The 24,262-nt window shown below is 44.9% G+C and overlaps 1 protein-coding gene and 1 long non-coding RNA gene across 2 annotated transcripts in view; one reads left to right on the forward strand and one right to left on the reverse strand.

The window, feature by feature from the left end:
* LOC115029066 overlaps positions 1-4,093 on the forward strand; it is a 12,092-nt gene extending 7,999 nt beyond the window's left edge. Inside the window, exon 3 of the long non-coding RNA XR_003834630.1 lies at positions 4,018-4,093. This is a non-coding gene — a long non-coding RNA (uncharacterized LOC115029066). The remainder of the gene's footprint in view (positions 1-4,017) is intronic.
* Iqgap2 (IQ motif containing GTPase activating protein 2) overlaps positions 1-24,262 on the reverse strand; it is a 259,748-nt gene that overhangs the window by 141,881 nt on the left and 93,605 nt on the right. The window lies entirely within an intron of this gene.

The following is a 24,262-nucleotide window of genomic DNA, read 5'->3' on the forward strand; positions in this document are numbered from 1 at the left end:
GAGAGAGAGAGAGAGAGAGAGAGAGAGAGAGAGAGAGAGAGAGAGAGAGAGAGAGAGAATATACATGGCTCTAATATTTGTAAGGAACCAACTAGACTTTAGGAAGATGATTTAGCACAACCTGTTGAGTCTGGCAAACATTTTCCAACACTGTCCCCTGGAATACTGGCTAAGTTAGATGCTAATAGACGCCACTGGTAGAAATATAGGTATAAAGAGGATTTGGAAACGTCTCAGATGGACATGAAGAATGATGCTGCATATTCAATAAAAGGTCTTCATTATCAAATGGGCAAGCCCTTGGTTGACCATATTCTAGTATTTTGTATAAGGTAGGTAGCTTTTCTGTATTACCACCATGGATGTTCGGTTGAGAAGACTGCTAAGTACTAAAAGCGTGGTCTGAGTTCTCATTTACGGTAAGCACAAAAGGAAAAAAAAAATGAAAGAAGTGAAAAAAGAAATTGTTAATCCAAACTAAAGAGAACTTGAAGATTGGAGAAAAAAAAAAAAAAAAGAAAAGAAAGACATAGCCAATCCATATTGGGAAAAAAAAAAAAGCGAGGATGCTCTGGAAAGACTGGCCTATCAATTCCTGGAATTGTCTGTAGCTCCCCTGGAACTGGAGTTGTGAACTGGTGTGAGCTGCCTGCCATGCTGGTGCTGGAAACTGAACTGGGTCCTCTGCGAGAACAGTAAGTACCCTTCAAGGTGAACTGTGCTTCAGACCCTGAGTCGATGCATTTTGCTTATTCAAAGAACAGAGTTCTTGAGGGTCTCCAAACACACCTGTTTGCAATCATACATCAAAGCCATAACCATCTCAAAGTCTGACGATATTTGGAAAGAGAATCTTTAAAGAAATAAATTAAAATAAGGCCTTGAAGGTGGGTCGTAATCTAGTCTGTCTGGTGTCTAATAAGAAAGGGAACTTAGAAAGAAAATGGGGCAGCAAGAGAAGAAAACCAACGCACAGGCAGCATGGCCTTGGATCTTCCGCCTTGTTTAAGCACAAATCCCTTGTATGTTCCACCTACCCTTTCGCCATATAGCTTGAAGGGTGTGTGGACTTTAACTGTAACAGACACTTGACACATGAGGATGAGTGGGGATTTTCCATGGGGTATTATGCCAGAAGGTTTTAGCTTCTGGAGTATTTCACATTTTTATTAAGGGTTTTGATTTATTTGTTGGACCGTGCCACTGAGAGCGCACACTCTGTGCAGACCTTGTTTGTCTTGAGAAGTGCACAGCACAAACTTCAGAGTAGAGGTTCTTAACCTGTGGGTGGCGACCCCTTGGGGTGGTCAAACAACCCTTTCATAAGGGTCACATATCAGATATCCTGCTTATCACATACTTACATTGCAGTTCATTACAGTGGCAAAATTACAGTTATAAAGTAGCAATGAAAATAATTTTATGGTTGGTGGTCACCACAAAATGAGGTCGCAGTGTTAAGAAGAGCGAGAACCTCTGCTCCAGAGTAAGATGTATCAGGCTAGACCAATGCTCAATTCTTGTGAGTTGTGTCCCCCTTCCTTGGCTAAGCCAATCTCAGTTCCCTCCTTTGTAACATAGAGGATAACAAGAGGGTGGATGAGAGTTTACTGAAGCAGAGCTACCGTGTCCAGCACACAGAAACACATCCACTAAGCGGCAGCTATTTCAGCTTCTCAAACCCCAGAACCTTCCTCTGCCCAGCAGCTGTCAGCCCCTGCCATACAGACTCCAGGCAGCAATCAGGCTAGCAAATGTCTATGCCAAACTCCTCTTTTGCCACAACCTGCCCATCCATCCCCAGCGAATCCAACCTCATATTCTCTTGCCATCTACAAATTATAGCCTTCACTGATAATGCATAAGGTACTGTAAATATTTGCCTGGGTTTGTGACAGCCAGGTTTTCTCTAGGCTGAGACACTCACAACAGAGTAATGACAATTACAAACAAGTGCCATCCCCAGCTACTTAGCATGTTGGCTAACACTTAGCATGTAGCTGGCACTTCCAGGGATGTATTCTTATACCAGCTCAGGAAGCAGAGAGAGGCTGAGAGAACCGGTAAAGAGTGGTGCTGTGATTTAAATTCAGGCTGTCATCTCTGTGGGACACATCTCTGCCACACGCCACTCTGTTCTGACAAACCATTCAAGATTAGTGTGGTGAGCGAGGCTTAAGGCTCACTCCCCAGGACTAGCTACTGATTGAGCAGACACTCTTGGCAAAGCCCTGTCTAAACGACTCAGCTCTAAACTCCAGTCTCCTAAAGCCAGGCGTGCTGGCCCCTTTAATACAACCCTAAGTTGAACACACTATTTGCGGTTAGCTGATGTTTCTAGAACAGCAGTTCTCAACCTGTAGGTTGAATGACCCTTTCACAGAGGTTGCATATCAGATACGTTTACATTATGATTCATAATGGTAGCAAAATTATAGTAGGAATAAAAATAATTTTATGGTTGGGGGGTCACCAAAACATGAGGTACAGTACTAAAGGGTCATAGCATTAGGAAGGTTGAGAGCTGCTGTTCTAGAAAGATTTGTGGAATATAAATGTGCTCTGGGATTTAGATGCATGGAAACCTGACTTCAAACATGTTTCTGCAGTTTAGTCATGATCTCTCTGGGTCACAACAATCTTCCCTGGCCACAGTGCCCCCTTTGAGAAATTTGGGTCTAATGCAGCTATGCCACAGAGCCATCATGAAAATGGAGAGAGATAACACACATGGGATCATCCTGTTAAAAAGTGGCCATCATGCAACAGGTGCTTAAGAGATAAAGAAAGCAGGAAGCTGAGCTCGGCTTAAAGATGCTCCGAAGGACACACCACGCTGTCCTCCATGGAGCAGCTGGACCATAGGTCCCTCAATATCTACAAGCTAAAAAGTCCATTTGTTGGGAGCTGCTGGGACATAGGACATCCTACAGGAAAATATGCTGGCCCCCAGAGCTTCCAAGTACGAGTGCGCCAAAGTGCTAGCGTGTCCTATGGGTTCTCTGAAATGCTACACGTGAGACTGAAGCGTAGGGGGCATTCGCAGTGCAAACCTCTTCCCATACTGTAAAAAAACCATAGCAGGTGCAGAGGAAGAGAAACGAAGAAAGAGGCAAGAGTACCGCAGCGGCTCCCTGGCACAGCGACTGCAGGAATACGGTGTGAATACAACCTGGGATGGGACGAAGCAGACTCTCTTTCCCGGGTCTGTTTGCGCCATGTGGATATCATCTAGCCAAACACGATCTTCCTTCTTGCACTTTCCAACCTATTTTTTTGCTCTAAGGTAGGCAGGAAAAGGAAAGCAACGTGCAACATGCTTCCAAAGATTGTCAACTAATACGACCAAATTCTTCCCTACCCCTGAGTCCTTCTTGACCGTCACCTATCTCTTTCCCAAGTAAATCTTCTTCAACATGGACTTGTTACAGCATGGTCATTCTGGAATGGCGAAAAGACAGTAAAAGCCAGAGCACAGAAGAAAGTTAACAGGTAAAAGCTATAGCCGGCACTTCTCTCTCTCCTCTAAACTATGACAGGTGCTTATGTTCAAAGTTAACCCTCTCTTGGAGGTGAAGAATGAAACGACAGCCATGAACAGCTTCTTCAATAGTCTAAGGGACAAAGAGACAACTGCTCAGGGCAGGTGGGCTGAAACACTTAAGTATGAGTGATGATTTTAATGCGATAGCAACAGCCCCCTCCTCCTGTAGCCACATCCCAAGTCCTTTCCGGGTCCTTATTGATTTTCCCCACCCCCACTACCAGCTGTACTAAGGAAGTGACAAATGGGGACTCACTAGATGCCATCAATCATTGTCACCAAGAGGAGAATGAAAAGAATCCAACATATGTTCTTGCAAATGCTGCCCACTCTCCTCCCCACCACCCCCCTTCTCTGATACACAAAGTCTTTCCAAGCAGTCAGCCACTTTTTAATTTCCCTTCAGTGGAGATGTATGAAGAACAAATAGCATCCAACTATGATTTTTTTTCTTTTTCCACATTCATTCACAGGTCTAAGTTCATAGTTCACAAAGGCCAGCTTGAGGAGGGCTGCACACCCACACTCCTGCCAGCCTCGATCTGTGAGCAGAAGCACAGAGGATGAAGCCAATGCCTCCAGCACCAGGTGGGACGGCTGAAGAGAAAGGATGCACAATGCAGGTGGCAGATGGTACTCTCTACAGCGTGTTCTAGAGACAGAGAACAGGAGTTCCCCATTGCTCAGCTGACCACTGTGACACTTGATAGATCAATTCCTATGGCAACGGCTCTAAGCACAATGCACTAAAAATAAAGCGGGTGTGTGGTTTAAATGGAAGATAGATGCTTGTGATTGTCTCCAGGGATGTTGCAAGGGTCAGAATGTGGCCACTGGCATCCCGGGCCATAGACAGATTTCTCTTTCACTCTGTAATTCCCAACTGGGCATCTAATCTGGCTAAAAAATGGTAGAAAGTCTACAGCAATACGGAGCAGCTTTGAGAACCAACTGTCTGAGAATACTGATCACAAAGACTTAAAAACAAGCAACTTTCAAGTCCAATGGTAGGGACTGTACTTCGTGGTAAAACCCTATGCACCGTTCTTACTTGTAACAGTAAAGCCAAGGCAAGGGGATGTTGCAAACATAAAACAGTGCGACATTTGTGAAGTTTTTTTTTTTTTTGAATTCACATATGAAATGGCACAGTTGGAGTTAAGATGGTAGAATTCAGGGGTTTGCTAATGAATGGACTGGCCAAACCTTTGGCATAAGTAAAAATGCAGGTATACAAGAAACATTGCAAGAAGATGAACCAATGTAGACAATACAGTTTTTATGTCATGGGGAATAGGAGTCAAAGGAAATCACTTTTAAGGGGCCTCGCATGAATCCGTGCCATGTATACACAGTGAGTCCCTGTAAGATGCTCTGAGGAGTGGGTCAGCTCAGCCTTTGCCCTGGCATCCTCCAGCAGGGATAGGCATGGCTTTCAGCTTGTGGAGTAAAATGTTGCCCTGTCAACTCCCTCCTGTGCAGGCACTCCCTCCCGTGACACACCTCCAGTTCTCGGCTGCCTTATATGACACTGCTTCTGTTGGGTGCCAGGCTCTGAATGCCCTTCTGCTTAAAAGCAGGGTGACAGGCTGAAGAAAACTGTCATTACTGAGAACTATTTAATCATGTTGCCTGCTGTGTAGACCACTGTATTACACCATGATATACTAACCGTCCATAACTATGTATGTATGATGCATTATGCATGTGTGCATGTAGAACCCTAACTATATATGATTTTATATATAGTAGTATGGCTATAACTATGGTTACATGGTGACTTTTATGTAATGTGAATGTGCCACACTCATACACAATTGTCCCTTGGTATCTATAAAGGATTAGTTCCAGGACACTCCTGAATCCCCAAACCCATAGATGATCAACTCACTTCTATGAAATATTTACATATAAATATTTGCATATGCAAACCTGAAAAGGATCTACATGGTGCCTTCTCTCCCTTACATTAAATCGCCTCTGGAACACTTTAAATACATGATGTAAGTATACATGTTTATAGTTCATGGCTTAGGGAACTCTAAAAAGAAAAGTCTATCTGTGCTTGGAGGATCCTTTCCCCGGAATATTCTTGAGCCAAGGATGGTTGGATGTACAGGAACAAGACACATAGAGATGGAGAGTCAGCCGCATCATTATGTCAGTATGAGGTCATCATTCAGTATCTATCACCATAGTTACAGATATCTATCCAGACATTCTCCTTAGTAGGCTATGAAAGACACTGGGAGGTGTGCTCACTAATGGAGTGAGCTGGGCATGAAGACATGATTTTTCCCTGTGTGCCCTTCCTTTGGACCTTTTAAATGCAATAAAATGTGTGGATATGGGGAATAAACCGTTACAGCCCTTAATTAAGGTGCTATCCACCCTGCACATAGGATATAAAAAAGAAGCAAAATGTTCCCCTTTTACCTGAGCTAGAGCCAAGCTGGCCAGGTCCTGCTCTCCAGCCATTTGTGCTTACCCGTCCTTCCCAAGGCCTCTCCAAGCAGCTCACCCTGAAGCAGGCTCACCAGAGGGCAGCATTTACTGCTGGGTGACCTGTTTCTACTTCTTGATTTTACATGGAGATTAATAATTAATGACAGCCCTGCCACCCAGAGTACCTTTCTAGGACCAAAGTCATCTGGAGAGTGTCTTCTCTGTCACATGTCTCTGCCCTGGAGTCTCCATATATCTTGGCTCAGGGAGTATGGACTCTGAGCTGGGCTGGGCTGCAAAAGCCCTGTGGGGGGCTACAGGCCTCACATCTTGGAAATCATCTAATATTGCTGTAAGTTAATAGGCTGCTTTTTCCTGTCAGTTTTTGTTGTTTGTTGTTGTTGTAATTTGTTTGTTTGTTTGTTTGAACCATCTACCTGCTTTGTGGTCCTAACAGCAGCTCTCTGGGGTTGAGGGGTCATGAAAGCAGAGAGGAAGGCTGGCACAGCCTAGAGCTGGCAAAACAAGTCTCTTTAGCACAGTTCAACCAGGACCTGACACCTTAGTGGCTAACTGCCACGGGTTCTTACCAAGAGCCTCCACCGTGTGGGGACCTTCCAGACAATGAGGTACTGTGTCCCTTGTCTACAATGTCATCGTTGGCCTGCATTAAGCAGTCATCAGAAAGAAAATTTGTTCCTGAGGCATCTTCTTTCAGACAGAGGAAATGGAAGCCCACACGCACCTTCACCACCCCACCCCATGGGGAAAGGCAGCAGGTCTCTTCTGAGAGACGTGACCAGAAAATAAACATCTATGTCATAAGAAGTTCAAAAGGACATCTCTACAACTGGATGCTATGCCTAGTTAGAAAGAAAAGTCAGGACCAGCCAGGTGGCTCAGCTGATGGAAGTCCTTGCTGCCGAGAGTGACAGGGTGAGCTCCACCCCTGGAACCATGTGGCAGAAGGAGAATGACTCCTACAAGCTCTCCTCAGACCTCTGCTTTGATTCTGGGTATGTGCACACACGTGCGCGTGCATGCGCGGGTGTGTGGGGGGGGGGCATGTGTGTATGTATGTATGTATGTATGTATGTATGTTTGTGTGTGTGCCCATGTGTGTGTCTGTGTGTATAAATAAACACATTTAAAAGAGAAAAGTGACAGACCAGAAAAAAAAAACAGATGGATTAATGCTCCCCCCCCACACACACACTTACAAAGAAACTGGCTGAGATAAAGATTGTGCTGTGCTGTGCTCACACCCTGGGGATTACCTTTGTGTATGACACTAAGGTTTCTAGCTCCGTTGCATAGACAAATGACCAAAAGAGTTTCTGCAGGGAAGAAGCCTGAGAAGAGCCCCTCTTTTGAGAGCGGCCTGAGTAGGAGGTTTGCCATCACCTCCAGTCTTCTCCGACTAGCCTCAGGTAAATCCCAGTGTCACACACAGGCTTCACCTTCAGTAAGGTATTTAGTGACCACACAGAAGAAGGCTGAGACCATGTGACAGTCACACGAAGGCTTGAGGGAACAGGAGCTGGTTATAAGAGACCTCTACTCTACGCGGGCTTCTTAGGTTTCAGGAAACATGGCTTGAGGGATGGCGCAGCCAGCTCTGTACAATAACAAATCCTGCTGCGAGGGTGTGCTGGGCCCAGCTTGGGTTTCACAATGCCCCTCCCCGCCCCCAACTTCCTCATGCTGGTTATGGATAAGCTGCAAGAGCCGAACCGGGCTAATTCACAAGCTACACATTCATGGACCTTACTCCTCAACAGATACGCATGACATAGATTTCTTAAGCCACAGAAGACATCCTGGACAGGCACATGTGTTCACACACTTTTCTTTACAGATGGGAAATGGAGACATGGTAAGAGCATGAGCCGAAGGACAGCAGGAAGGGTGACAAAGGAAAGGGCCACTAGGTCATCCCAACAGTCTCAGGTTCATGGCAAGGACTCAGTAGAAAAAGTTAAAGGACACCAGGAGATCGAGTGCTACAGGTCCCGTCCATGGACACCTCTTGACACCTGCCTAAAGGACAACACATGTGCAAAGGTGGTTCTAAAACACAAGCTCAAATTATTCTAGGAAAGAGGAAAGAAAGGTAAAGTGATTTTCAACAGGCCGGATCTGCTCAAGGCTTGCTGCCACCAGGCTGGAGGCCCACGTGGGAACGAGCCGGCTGGAGATGTTTATCGTGGAGGAGTGTGTCGGGAGAAGTCCAGAGCAGCAATATAGAGTAGAGGCATTAGTCATATCTAATCACCTAAATTATTTATATGATTTGGAATAAGTCCAGACTAACTTTAGCCTCAGAAAACCTACCCCCCCACACACACCCGGGCAGGATATGCAAACAGATACCTGTCTGTGGGGGTGAGCCAGGCAGGGAGGGAAGTGGGCTGCGTGGCTGCGTGGGGGTTGCATGGGACAGCCCCTCCTCCTCATGAGTGCGTAGACACAGTTTGTAGAACACAACCTTTGAATTGGGGAGTTCAGCTTTCAAATGCTCATTACTAGTTCTCAGCTAATGATGACACAGCTAAACACCGAGTGCTGAATGAAACACACCTGAAATCACATTTATAGTGTTCTCTCTTTTCCCTCTCCCCTTCTCTCCTCTCCCCTTCCCTCCCACTCTGTCTATGAACTCATTTTCATATAGGTGCAAGTTGGTCCTGGGTTCACAGGGGGACGAGTTGTTCTCTCCAGCACTTTCTTGAAAACTATAGCTTTCTTACTGGTAAAAGTACACTGAGAGAAACTTGATCAAACTAAACAAGAGAAATCCAGGAATACACCAAAACTCCACTGAGACAGCACTGCGCGTGCATTGGTGTGGCTGACTTAAACAGAGCAAGCGGACACAATAAATGTTGCTGAGAATTCAGCGACACCTAAACGCTCCTGCCCTCTTTCCTTCCTGCCTGAACCTGGACCTTGGGCCTGGCCACTCCAGGCAGCTGGGGTGCTCCCTCCGTGTGACCTAAGTTTCAAGCAACTGCCAGGGAGCTCCCTTGGGAGCCAATAACTGGAGAGTCACCCCATTCCCCTTCTCTCTCTTGTATCTGCTGAATAAATGAACTAGACTACAGTTTCCCAGAGACCGATTCCCACACAGTTGTCATCTCTGCTATTTAAAGTGAGCCTACCCAAGGTCAGTGGATTTGCCGCTTTCTTAGGTGAGTGCAGGAGGGGGCAGTGCCTGGAGCAGTCTGTCCAAGAGAACACACCTTTGGAGCTCCTGGCAGCGAGTCAGTAGGAAGAACTCAAAGGAAACCTGGAGAAATGTGAATCTCCTATTCTTACAGGCAATTAAAATAATGCTGTAAAAAAAAAAATAATGCTGTAGTGAGCCCCATAGCATCTTTAGCATCTTCCTCAACCTAGATACCCTTGGAAGCCCTGTGTTCAAATTCTACATGAGTAGTCGTGAGTGGCAGCTTGGGCCTGCCCTCTCTGATAACAGGAAAGGGTATACAAGGGCACATTCCTTGGGGCACTAAGTTCAAGCAATGACAGAGAGCAGCACCAATGTAAAAGGGACACTACTGAGTGGGACTTCTTCCTTATTGGAATTACAGCCAAGCCCGAAGCTGACAGTATTGAGGATAGATATCGTCCCCTTCAGCGCACCAAGAGGAACAGTCTAATTCTTGATAGTTCCTCATCCTCCTACCCAAAACCCAAAGAAAGAAAGGTTGGTTGATGGCCTGGTGGGGACGGAAAGTTTCTAATCCAGCCCTGATCACCTCTCAATAAGTCAGGACCATAGGACAGTTTCCAAAAGAACCACTGGGGACATTGCCTTTCCCCCCAGTCCTCTCCCCCAGGGGGAAGATGGCTACTCTAGCTACTGTGAGAGAGTTGAGACAATTTAACTTCCTTCCCATGGGTTGGGGGGATACCCAAGCCACAAGACTGGGATCCAGTTTTGAACTAGATGTTTAGAAGGGGGAAAGCTCAGGGGAGGATCCCTATGCAAATTGCCTGGGTGTGGATTTCCCTGAAAGAAGAATACCATTCCATCCTAGGGCTCTGAGCCTTGGGCAGAGCACAGACCACAGCAGTGAACAGGGCTGCTTTTTGAAGAGAGGTTGAGAGGATAAGAACTTCAGGGTTTCCAGGCAGCAGCTCATCATGAAAAGACCCTCACTCAAAGGAGAAAAGCTACTGATCAAACAAACAAACAAACAAACAAATAAAAAATACCCTTACCCAGAGGAGGAGCTGGAGGCACAAATGTGGCATTAATACCTAGCGGTGTAAGGGGGACCTTGTTTAACCTCAGAATAACTTCTTCAGAGAGGAAGAGGGGTGCCACTAAGCAGCCCCAGGGGACTCACACACACACTCGAGCAAACACACACACACACACACACACACACACACACACACACACACAGCCCTTCAGCATCAGAACAAAGCCTACAGAAGCAGAGACTGGCAAGAGGTCCTACTATTACTCAATGTCAAATGTCTACCTGGTTCTGGTTCTGGTCCCCCAGACTCTCCTTTCTGCCCCTGCACCCCAGAGCTAAAGCTTAGAAACAAGGAGTAGAGGTGGGGGTGAGGCTGCATTAGATGCGAGCTGAGGAGTTTGTTTGAAGACAGAGTCTAATTCTGTACTTCAGGCTAGTTTCAAACTCATGGCTTTGTGGGACAGCTTTGTGCATCCTGGGATACCAGATATGACCCACCACACCTGGCAGCTGAGGACTTTTATAATGTGCCCAGGATGTCATCCAGAACTTGGAAAGGGGGTACAAAACAAAATACAGCTGGAAGCTATGCCCAGGGAAGATCACTTCCCGCTTATGTTGTCACCCCACCCCAACAAACTAAGTGAGGCTTAAGAAATCACTGACACAATCACCAGGGGTATATACACGTCCACTGCTAGCTCCCTGGCAAAGCTGTGTGTTTGAGGACTGTCCACCAGGACTTTCCAGTAGCTTGAGGAAGTCAGAGGTCAGCTGTGGGTCCCTGGTGGCCTCTGTCTGAAGCAGGGCTTCTCGACATTTCTCATGGTCTGAAAAGAGCGAGAGTAGAGGCCCTGACTCAGAGTTCTGTGCCCAAGCCTAATCCTCCCGGGTAAGTTAGCACATGCCCCGTATGCACTGGGAAGCAGGCAATATGTGCTCCTTTACCTAACAGCTCTGCCAGGGAATGGCTGCACCCACATTACAAAGCTACATCATCCGAGTTGAACACCCATGGTCCAGATGGCAGCCTGGGATTCCAACTCTGCTGCCTTCTAAAGGAAGACGCAGGCTGGCCCTGCCCACAGTGCTGACCTTGCTGCCGAGGAGACCAGCAATCAAGTGGGCACAGATCACTATGAGTGTTCACAGTGACTTCAGAACCCGCATCTGCTCATGAGGAGCTGGAAAATGGAACCATTCACGTATACTGCCAAATCTGTAAAATCCGGCCTCGTGCTAGGTGGATGAGAACATAAACACTGAATCAACCAACCCATCGACCCTGTTCCTTAGTAACTCTGGGACCTGTTCCTTAGTAACTCTGGGAAGGGAACACGAGGACCTGACAACTCCAGTCTGACCTTTAGCAGAAGGACAAAGGCACTATTGAAGGGGAAAAAACCGAGTCCCGAACAGAATGCACCCGAACTTACACTTGCCAAGCTGTCTGCACTTTGGAATTTTGCAGTGTTTAATGTCAACTGTCCCTAACTGGCCCTGTGGGTCTCTCTGAAATTCCACTATTATAACCCAGCTCTATATGAGGGTTTTAGACAATCAGAAGTCCCTAGAAACCTCTGTGCACAAGGGCACTCAAATCAGGCTTCTGTTAACCTTTGAAAAGCTTACACCAGGAGCTTATCTCAACCAAATTATCCAAGCATCGAGCCTGCCCACTGCTGAATCACTATACAAATATCAGGGCCCCAGTCATTGAAAATGACTGAAGGGACAAGGTTTGGTGAGCACTGAAGGTGTCCTCACATTCTGCTCTCTACATGGGGACAAAGACACACCAACTCAGCCTTTTACAGATGACCATGAAAGGGTCTGATTTCAAAGGACCCAGAGCCATCAAGTTGGACAGATGCCAGTCTTCCCTGTGTGGCTCTGGCAGGTAACCTGTGTGTTATATATATCTTTCTGTGCACTCTTCTAGCTTTTCAACTTAAGGAACTTTATATTTTGTATGTCTCTTGAAAGGCTCCGTCTTCTGACTCATTTCCCCAGGGGGACAGAGCAATCAGAGATGAGTCCTGACATCCAAATAGTGCTGAAAGGGTTGGGTTACTGAATTCCTATTTTAAAGAATAAATAAAAGCATGGTCTGCAAGTTGGCCCAATGAGTAAAAAGTTCCAAGCTTGATGGCCTGGGCTGGACCCCAGAACCCACATAAGGGAAGGAGGAGACGACAGACTCCATCAAGCTGTCCTCTGACCTCTATATGCATGCCATGGCATGCACATGCACACACATGCTATAAAGTTAAAAAGTTTTAAAAGTTGGTCAAATAATATTAATAGGTAGCTCTCACACACACACAAAGGAAAGGATCAACATGCTTAGTAAATACAGGAAGAACTACTTTGTAAATTTAAAAGAAAAGATGAAATAGTGAGATGCAGGTAGAGTTGTATTCTTTGAAAGGCTGGCGAGAAACCTAAACATCAACTTTCTAAAGTGCTGGGATCCAAGTGGCATATTCAGAAGACCTTATTGGTGAGGGATGTAAGGGCCTTCCATTATATGATCCCTGTGATCCGAGAATCTCACCTGTAAGTGTTGAGGCTTGGCTTTTGCTTATATTGTAATACTAAATACCGCCCCCCCCCCCAAGGTCTGATTGCCCCCAGGGATAACAGAGTCTGCACAAAGACCCAAGTGAAGCTATATAACCATGTCCCCCAAGTTACTTTCCAATTTCCAACTTATATTCACCAATTCCTTGATTGATGAATAAAGAAGCCTACAGCCAATAACTGGTCAGAAGAAAGCTAGGCAGGGTCATGGGTTCCTGGGCTAAGGGTAAGACTATGAGGGGGAGAAGAAGGTAGGAGAGAAAGATGACATAAGTTGGGATCATGAAAACATGGCCAATGAGGGTGGCCAACAAGTTAAGAGCAGCCCAGAGTAACATAGTAAATAATAACTCAGGGTTATTGATAGGAAATAGGTTTGATAGAGAATAGATATCTGTACAGCTCTAGTGCTGATATGTAAATAATAAAAGTTGTGTGTCTTTTATTTGGGAACCGAACAATCAAAGGTGGAGTAGAAATTCCGGGTTGGGATTAAATATTTTCCACAACGTGTAAGTTTCTAGTGTAAAGAAAAACTCACACACAGGTAGCCAGCTGCTACACTGGAAGCTCTGGTGATGGCACAAGAGCCTAGTGACCTGGATCCCAGGGTTACCAGTCTTCCCTAGAAATGTACAAAAGTGAGAGAGCTGGAAGCCAGAGCATGAGCCCCTTGCCTGCAGTGGAGGCCCAGACAAAAGAGCTAAGAGAGGATAAATGGGGACATCAGTGTCTCATCCCATGGTTAGAGTTTTAATTGGATCAGTTAGGCCTTCCAGTTGAGTCCCTCACACATAAGGTGACACAGAGCTAGTGTTGGACTTCTCTGGAATTCTAGAACGTAAGAAGAAGGGTAGCTAGCTGCCTTGGCAGCCAAGGAATGATGGAAAAGAGCAGCTGCTTCAGCCTGGCCCATTTTCTCAGGGTCTAGTAGAGAAAATGGATTGATGTGTGATACATAGAACAGAATGAGCCAGCACAGGGGAAGGGCTGGTCCTTTAGGACTGTTTAGAGGGGCAATGTGACCTCAGGAGGCAGAACTGGGGACAAGGCCACTGCACCTTCATACTGAGACGGGAAGGGGTTGGAGAATCTTTACAGTACCCTCATGAGAGTCCCTTGAGTTGGCAGCAAACTTTAATCAAGTATGTAACTCGGGAGGCTACTCAGCACAACACAAGTTGTGGAAAGATTTTCTAGTTCCTTTATATCACTCTTCCACCTCCCTACCCAGGAAACTGATGAAATAAAGATGTTGACCCGTGTTCCCCAAGATGTACAGTGTGGATGGGGGTGGGGGTGGGGAAGCAATTTTAATTACAACCCATGTGGTTTATATTAAGCAGCAGGCTTTATGAACACTTATGCATATAAACACATAGGAAATGTTTAGAAAGATACAAACATGGATAATGATGGTAGCATACAATAACAGATGCTGAGACTAGGTGGCTGCCGAGCACACAGCCTTAAACCAGGCATTTATACCTTCTCCTCCAAGGCTCAGGAACACTGCCCAAGTGGGATCTGGAAGATTGTAAGAGCTGGAAAATAGGGAATAAAAGCAGCAATATGCAGCTTCTGTGCAATGCACAGCCACGGCTCTCACAGACTCTCAACGAGCATGCATAAGTGCGCTGGCTTTGCACAGGAATGGCCCCATCCATTGGCTTTGCACAGAATGGTCCCATCCACAGCCAGGCAAGGTTGGAGGAGAGACTCAGAAGATCCTACCCCTCATGGCTGAACTACTTCCTATGGATGGATTCAAGGAAGGAGTCAGAGCCTCCTACTGGGTACCCACTTAATGGTACCCATCAACCTCCAGTGGATAGTCAGTCCCAAGCTAATGCTCACACAGATAGCCTTGGTTAAATTAAATGGGTCACACAACAGAACCGAAACTCATGAATCTTGGAAAGTTGCAGGTAGGGAGGAGGATGGGTTCATGGGGGGAGAGGGGGAGAACAAGAGTAGCCAGAATATGTCATATACATGGATGGAGTTGTTAAATGACATAATAAATAAAAAATATCTCTCCTATCTGTACATGTTATTGCTAACAATGTGAAGTTCCATGACAACATCACTTGGCAAATTTAAAGATAACTAATTCACAATGTCCCTTAGTTCACAAATCATTGATCAAACCAGCTTCATGAAAAACAAAGAAATTAATCAGACATCATCCATACACATTCTGACATCTCCCAAACGTCTTTCCACATCATACTGATCCCTTGAAAGTGCTGCCCTTCTTGGTGTTCCGTATTCTCTTCAGCTTCCTATTATCCTCTGCTTGACCCATGAGCTCAAGCCATCCCCTACTGCTGGTTAAATCTTAGCCCATACTATTACCAAAGTTCCCCCTCAGCTAGTGCTTAACTGAAAAGTGTTTTAGTTTGTGTAAGAGTGTTTTGCCTCCATGTCTGTCTGTCTAGCACTTGCATGCGTGGAGCCTGTGTAAGCTAGAAGATGACATCAGATCCCCAAGGACTGGAGTTACAGATGGTTGTGAGCTAACATGTGGCTGTTGGATATTGAACCCAGGGCAGGACCTCTGCAAGAGTAGTCAGTGTCCTAACAACTGAGCTATCTCTCCAGTCCCCCAGTGCCTTTTTAAAAGATCTACCTCATTTTATACGTGTGAATGTGTGCCTACAAGTATGTATATAAATATGTGTCTATTGACCAAGGAAGTCAGAAGGAAGTGTCATATCCCCTAGAACAAGAGTTACAGATGGTTGTGTGTCACAGTGTAAGTGTTGGGAAGAGAATCCCAAATCCTCTTCTAGAGCAACAAGTGTCCTAAAGTGCTGTAACTTTCCAGCCCACACCCCTAACGCCTTTTGTGTCTTGTTTGTTTATTTGTTTGTTTGTCTCTACTCTCCTCTTGCTTCTCAAACAAACCAAATCTGAACTTTAGGACACCACCAGTTAGATTTTACTCCTAGTTTATAGAAGACCATTCAGTTCTTAAGTGGCCATTTAGGAGGAGGGCACAAAGCTAAGAGGCAAGAGCTTGGCATGGTGTCCTTGCAGTCCAAGTGACACATTTAGGCTTCAGACTTTATTTAGACAAATCACTATAGCCAACCATGGCCCTGGACTAACCTTCTGGGAGCCTGCTTCCTGGGGAAGCGTCCCCTGACTGGCTGATGCAGAAATCAGGACTACCTTTTTATTGAATATTTGTGTGTGTGTGTGCTGGTGTCTTGCATTACAGTCTATTATAACCCATATACAACAGAGTTATAATCTATTAAGGAACTTTGGCATGCTGAAGAAAACAAGTCAAGTGAAATAATGAAAGACCATATAAAGCCAAGCATATAACATGGCTAAACTGTGGAAGAGAGAGCAGAAGACGTACATGCGAACCAGGGGAGGCAGTGTGGGCCAAGAACACATGGAGAAGTTGGCCAAGTAACAGATGTCACAAATGAGAGGCAGAAAGCCACGGGGGAAACCTGCAGATGAGAAATGACCTTACACCAGGCATGGAGGCATGGGCTGCTATTCCCAGCTGTTCCACAGGCTGGAGAAGGAAGTTCACAGGTTTGAAACCAGCCTCACTACATAGTGAATCAGAGACTAGCCTGGGTAACTTAGTGGGACCCTGTCTTAAAATAAAAAGAAAACCAGGGCCTGGGATACAGTTCAGTAGTTGGGCACTTGCCTCTCATGCGCAAGCTATTGGCTTCTACCCTCCAGTACTGCCAAAACAGAACAGAATGTCTTAAGAAGACTCAAAGTTAATGATGCAGAAACAGGGCATAAGGTGGGTTAAGATGTAAAGGCTTTCATTGATATCAAGATGGCCAGATAAGTTAAGAAGCAAGTGGGAAATCTTTAAATAAGAGTATTCCTTCAATCTTCACACTTGGGAGGCAGAGACAGGTAGATATCGGAGTTTTAGGCTACCTTGCCTTGGTCTGCAAAGCAAGTTCCCCGACAGCCGGGACTACACAGAGGAACCAAAATCCACAAATAAAATAAGCAAAAGGATGATGTCATAGTCCAACATTTGAGGAATACTCAACCTGTCTTTTTGCTTGGACTGTTTGGATCAGAAGGAAACAAACCAAGAACCAAAGACATTAGTTGGCAAGTTAGTAGAGGATTCAGCTCGGGCTAGGGCACTCAGAAGTGCAGATTAATGAAAGAAAGGTCAAAACAACTGCAAACATCCCAGAAACAGTCAAGCCTTTCTTGCTTTTTCTGTGTTTACAATGCTTGCCGGCTACATAGGGGTTCAACTGGTAAGCCTCAGAAGATGACAATGATGGCAAAGATGGCAAAAGCCCAGGGACTTTCTGAAGTCCTACCTCTACCCTTAGCCAATCATATGCCTACTACAAACTTCACCTTGGTACTCAGTAAGTCATTTTATGTTGAAGAGCAGCATATTTGGTAACTGTAAACTGCAAGTCCCATTTCTCTTGCCACCATCCCGGGGCAAAGCTTGCAATCTTGTTTATTCTCTCTGTTTCTTCATTCAAAAGTCCATGAAGAGCAGAAAATGTGGTCTGTGAGTGTTTTGGGGGATGCTGAGAGGATCTTTGAGAGGGATGGGGAAACCCGCCAGGTCCCCACATGGCTCCTGATGCAAGCAGACAGTCCTATGGATGGGAAGCGAGTCCACACCTTTTCCATGCTGTTTAGACACCATCTCCATCTGTTCCCCTGCACAGCTTCCTCCTGCAGAGCCAATGCTCTCCTTTCTTATCTGGCTTGAGTGTCTGCCAGGTTGTTTTCATAGACATCACTAACTTGGCCAGACACTGGGAAGGAAGTGAGACAGCAAATATGGTTTTGATGAAAAGGAGACATTAAACGAAGTGTGAGCCCTGACCCCGAGGGACAAGGAAATCCTGAGACTCCAATTGCCTCACTGACTTCACACCCACACTGAGGGGATAGATCACTTACAGCAGCCTGCCTTTGAATCCATCAGAGATGAAGGATGGCTTGCCTAGTGCTAAGCCCACACTGTTCAGTGGCCAGCCAGAAAAAAGAAGATAGTCTTATGTCCTGTAGGTATGATTGCCTATGGAAATACTCAAACCAGGTATCCACTCTTCTGAGTTTCCCCCAAAGTCAAGCCATAAATCTGGGCCACAGTTATGTATTAACCAGACTTTGGTGATCCTTCCCCTTCAACAAACAGCTAAAGCACACCTTGCGGCCAATCAGTTTTCAGGGGACCTACTCGTCCACAATACAATAGGTTTAGGTGGCAGTGCCATTTTTAGATATTGCCAAAACCTTCACAAAGAGCAAATGGTTATTTCTTTGTAAGAAAAGCCTTTGGGTGAACAAAGAAAGAAGGGTTAACAAATCTCCGCCTGCATATTTTCTAATGCTTTTCCTTTCCTATGTTAGCCTCACCCCTTCCATTCTTTAAGGTTCAACAGCTCTTGAGACAATGTAGAGGTAAGAGGAGATTTGGACTCCAGTATTAAACACCTGTGTCCCTGCTCCAAACAAATATAGCAAGTGTCCAAAGAAAGCCAACTAGAGGAGGCATGTGTCCCCAAATCACTTTCTTCACATGAGGCCAGCAAGGCATGGTGTTCCATGGTCTTCCAACAACTCAGCCAACAGGGCACTGTCATCAATGGTATAGCTAGGAAGACTTTTTAAAGACTACTTTTATTTTTTAATTATGTATATGTCTTTGTGTAGGAATGAGCACATAGAGGCTAGAGGTGACAGATCCCCTGGAACTAGAGTTGCAAATAGTTGTAAACTGCCCAGCATGGGTGCTTGGAACCAAACTTAGTTGCATTTTTAACCATTGAGCCATCTCTATATCACTCACTGCCTCATTTTGATGGGAAAGACTTTCTGAGACCTTAACTCACCCAATGTCATGTAACCATTACATGGTCAAGTTAACACTCTAGCCAAGTTCCTCTAACTCAGAGTGGTCTTAATCCAAGATCCATGGGCTCTTAATCACAGACTGGGATAGGAGAACAATTACATTTGATCACTTCTCATTAACTTTAGTTAAAATATAGCATTTTGATTGATTATCAACACAGCCAACTGAACCCAGTATGTTAATTGGTAATTGGCTAGGACTTTGTCTCCTATAGATTATTTATATTTTGTGTCATTTTATAGTTAGGGATAATTTAACAATATTATTATTTATGCTCATTGTTATTTAAGTATAACAGTAGTCATAAGATTCTTCCATAGCCAATTTTAGCAGCATGTACCCTAACACATGATGTTTGCCTCTTAATCAGATAATTATTTTAAACATCATGGGATCTCACTGTATTTCTATTTATCTTATTTTACATGGTCATTGTTTCTTTTGATCCTTAAGTCCAGGTTGACCTTAAACCCTTGACCCTCTTACTTCAGACTCCTAAGTACAGAGATTACATGCAGGGACCATCGTGTGTGCGTTATTTTATATATTCTCAAAGGCATTCCATTGACATTACTGCCTGCTGGCTACCCAGAAATCATATGAACTCCTCTTCTACCTCAAAACCTCATGCCCTTTCCCGTCTCCCACCAAGCCTGCTTCCTGACGGGTCTTCCATCCTGTCTCTCATCTTTAAACCATGTTAAAATATTCCCCCGCACACACTTTTTAAGTCACAGAGGAGTCAACCAGTAAATCAACAAACGCACTGCCTCCTATTAAACAGTGCTTATAAATTTGTATGGCTCCAGATTTTAAGCCCTGAATTAGTTTTAAGTATGAGGGGCAGTAATTTAACTTATCATTTTGCTGACACGAAGAACAGTGGGCACTCCATTTGTCGGAAACCCAAGAATCACTTACAAAACTGCCTGTCAGCACGAAACCATTTCCATCAGCAAACAATGGCATGGGTGAAAAAGCAAAGTATAATAAAACAACAGTAAATTAACCCAGAAAGGGCTAGTGAGCTTCAGCCAAGATTCACTGAATATCAGGTAACCATTCCTCTTACACTGGAAAATGCCAAGACGTGGTCCCCACCCCAGATCCAGGCTTGCAGCACTGCTACACAGTCCTATGGGAGTGCTTGCACAACACACCAGCCTCACATGCATAATGCATGAGTTACCCCCCACAAAAGGAAGAGAGAGGAAGAGGGCGCTTCCTCCCAGTGGGTCCTGATCAAGACATGCATCTGGGATAGGTTCTGGTATAATCTCAGTGGGCACTGTCTTGATGTTACCATAAACACTTTTAAGATTAGTAAAAATTAAGGCACATATTTCAGATTTGAAATAATGAGTAGTACATCACAGAAAGCATTCCTCAATCTTTAATGGCGTTATTTATGCTCACTTTCTTTGCAAATGAACCTCTCACTCAATTCCACTCAAGAATGGAATGCCCTGGTTAGAATGTTCAAGAATTTCTTTAACATAAGAATATTTCTCAGTTGATTCAACTAAGCCATGATATCATTTGTTCCTTGGGCTTGTTCAACTCTGTGTTCTGATTTCTAACAAAGAAATGCTTTGTGGCTTCACATTAAAACTGAAGGGCGAAATCATGTCCCCCATCATGCTCAGACACGTAGCTCAACCAATCAACACCGCTTCTGATTATGTTTTCCCACAATCACAGAGTTGTAGTTTGGGCGTCATTGGGTTGGTATTAGCTGATTTTCAAATACAGAGTGTGCCTTGGGAGAAAACCAGCAACAGAAGCCTTCCCAAAGCTCCTAGAGTTATTAAAACTTCCCTAAGGGGCTTTATACCAAATTGCCCAGCCACAGTTATCTCTGGAAGGTTAAGTGCAGTTGAGCAGGTCACAGCACATAGGCCATCGAGCACAGAGTGGAAGTCAGGATGCTGGGATCTAAGACCAAAAGGCTTTCTGAGTCCCTAGTTTTTCCAAGGACAAAATAAGTCTCCTGGTCCCCAAAATGAATTAGAAGGTAGAATGTCCTCTGTGTTGCTTGGAGTGAGCGACGCCAAGAGAGGCACATTCGTCTGAAAGCTCATACCTCATATTGATAGACTCATAAGGAGATTAGATCCTGTACACATTTCTACCTGAGCTTAAGGCGGAATGATTTTGTAGGTAGAAGGTCACAGGGCAAAAGGGCACTTGGGAGCTATCTAATCCTATCTTTTTAAACAAACACACTGCCCCCAGGATGTGTGGGAAATTCCAATGCTTCCTCAGGACCCCTGTGGCTTCCCCCTAGGTTTCTCCATTTAACCCAATTCAAAGAGTAGTTATCAGGAGCTCGTCTTCACTGTCTTCTTATCAAAGCTCTTTAGAAGTCTCTGCTCCAGAATGGAGCCTGACAACTCCCCCTCCTATTCAGGACACAAGATCGGATTCTCTAGATAGCTGATGGGGCAGAAAAAGGTTAGAAACTCACCCCACTGACTACATTTGCATCATGGTACCTCCCCACCTCCTAGCTGCCACGTGTCGGCCATTCAGCATCTGTAGACCAAAGCGAGGCGGCACATGCTGAAGGCACACACAATCCCTGTTTCAGCATGGGCAGAGGGAGATCCAAGGAACTGAGAACAGAACTTGGACCACAGACATTGATATGAAATTGAGATGGAAAAGAAATGAAGAGATATGCTAATTATGGGCTCTCCACCATTGCCATAAGGGTATCAGTCATGAGAACAAATGCCATGATGAGAAGACAGCGTTCATGAGGTTGGCGACGGATGGATACAGAGAGACAAGATGAACATAATAATTTCCAAACTACTCCGATTCCCAGGTGTGTTGGTTGGAATATGCTTGGCCCAGGTTGCCAGGCCTGGTTGGGATAGCTGTGGCCTTATTGGAGGAAGTGTGTCACTATGAGGATGGGTTTTGAGACCCTCCTCCTAACTGCCTGGAAGACAGTCTTCTCCTAGACTGCCTGCAGATCAAGATGTAGAACTCTCAACTCCTTCTCCAACACCGTGTCTTCCTGGATGCTGACATGCACCTATATTGATGATAATGGACTGAACCTCTGAACCTGCAAGCCAGCCCCAGTTAAATGCTGTCCTTTATAGGAATTGCCTTGGTCATGGTGTTTCTTCATAAAAATGGAAACTCTAACTAAGACACCAGGTAAACAGATTCATCGGTCAATAACTGAATCTCCTGAATTGGTTATTGAGTGCCTGTCCATAGCACACAGAACATAAATTTACTTGACTAACTATTATCCTTTTCACCCTACCCTGCTATTTCTGCTCCTTTAAGACACATAAGAATATATCTTTCGGTCAGTGTAAGCGTTTTATTTTTGCTACATTTTAAAAATTGATTTATTAAGAGCTAGGGAGATGGGTTAACAGTTAGGAGCACTTGCTGTTCTTCTAGAGGACCCTAATTTGGTTCCCAGCATCCATCCCAGACAGCTCACAACTGCCTGTAACTCCAGCTACAGGGATTCAGACACCTTCTTCTGGCTTCCACAGTCATCTGTGCACACACACACATGCACACGCACGCGCACACGCACACACACACACACACACACACACACATCTCACCTCATATGTGCCATGGCATACAGATAGAGGTCAGAGGATAACTTGGAGAAGTCAGTTTTCTCCTTTGACCTGTGGGTTAAAAAGGTCAAACTCAGGCTGGCAGGCTGGGCAGGAGGCAGCTTTGCCAGTGGTAAGCATTTGAGAATGAGTCCTATACAGCCATACCACAGATCCCTTTTGAGGGTTGAATGCTTCCTGCATCCAGGTTAGGTCATCTTTCGCTCTATAAAATTCAGCGCACACACATTAAAGAAACTCAAGCATCTTGTACCTTCTTGAGTTAAAAGAGACTCAGATTTATAAGAATAATAAGCTACTGAATGTCCAAGGTCCTGCTCCATCCCAGTTACATTCGAGAAGGCTGCAGAAGGCAAAGTGACCTAGCTTCCTTTCCTCCATTTGCTTGGATGATGGGTGGGGTTCCCAAGAGGAGGGTTCATGCTTGCCTGTGGGAACCTGAGAACAAATCCACACCACCTCATTACCTGCATGGATGGTTCACTGTAGACACATAAAGTTTTAGAAAGACTGCGGACTTTTAAGATTATTGATTCTTATCAGGGGCACGAACAGAGATATTATAAGAAAGAGCCTTCAAGTAACCTCCAACCAGCAACCTCTTTGGACTGCTAGAAATAGGAAGTTTTAGACCCATCTCAGACCTAAGGAATCGTATGTTCTGGGAATAGTCCACAGAAGCCTATGTTTTCCAGGGGATTTTTAAAGCAGCTAACATTTGAGACCAACGGAGCTAGAACATTCCAAAAATGCTACAGTGATGTGTGCTGATGGACCGATATGCCTGGCACACACACACACACACACACACACGAGCACACAATGGATGCCAGCTCAGAATGCCTCTCTACAGGGGCTGCACAACTTCTACAAACCTTCAAACTTATCCAAGTTAGATCACTTCCTGGCAAGCAGTGACAGCAGACGCTGCCTAAAAATGAGTCATTTTCCAAAGTATGGAGGAGTTTTATGAAGACAGAATTTGTGACTCAGTTCTCTATTGTTTAAGTGGACAACGAGTTCTAGCCGTTACAAATTAGATTTTGCCTGCCCTTCACCAAACACAGACTCCGTAGCTGTAAATAAGGAGGAGGAAGGTCGGAAACAGTGATGTGAATTGTGTTTTATGGGGAGCTGGCCTTGATCAATGGAAGTGCTATTACATGGTCACTAAGGTCCTAGACAGGAAATGTGTGACTTTCTTAGTAACGCTGACACAGTGAAAGGTGAGAAGAAAAGAAGACCTCATATTAGTTCTTCACAAACATTTTTGTTAGGAAATAAAAAATGCTCGTTCCCAGACAGCTGAGGTCAACGGCAGAACCACCAGTTTATGCACCGTGAGATTCAGCAGTTAAAACATCAGTTCCCTTCCAATTGACCTGTGGATTTAACCTGATAGCAGTTAAAATCTTAGTGGAATTCTTTAGAGGGTACAGAAGACATCATAGAAAGACAAACTAATAGAAAAGATTTTTTTTTAAGTCAATGAGCATATCACTTAATTTTACAACTTAGCATGGCATTGGTGAGAAACCCAGATCAACTGGAAGGGACAGAGTCCAGACACAGTCAACTAAGTTTTGGCAAAGGTATTAAAACAACTCCGGGAAGAAAGGCCAGCCTTTCCAGCCATGTGCTGGCACAGTTAAAAGTTCACGTGTGAAACCAACGAACCTCAGGTGCTGCCTTAAGTTATATCCAAAAAAATAACTCGCCAGCTGTGACAGCACACACCTGTAATCCTAGTGCTTGGGAAGCTAAGGCAGGAGAATTAGGAGTTCAAGTCCAGCCAGGGCTACATAGCAAACCTCGGTCTCCAAAATAAAATCAAAATAAAGTAACTCAAGCTGGTATCAGTGTGAAGCATAAGGCTACCAAAGCTGTTAGATATTGACATGGAATCTCCAGACCTCGGACCAGGCAAATAGATTTTAGATATGATAACGAAATCCAAGCCATAACGGGGGGT

The sequence above is a fragment of the Mus caroli genome, chromosome 13, assembly GCF_900094665.2.
Source record: "Mus caroli chromosome 13, CAROLI_EIJ_v1.1, whole genome shotgun sequence".
NCBI classification, from domain to species: Eukaryota; Metazoa; Chordata; class Mammalia; order Rodentia; family Muridae; genus Mus; species Mus caroli.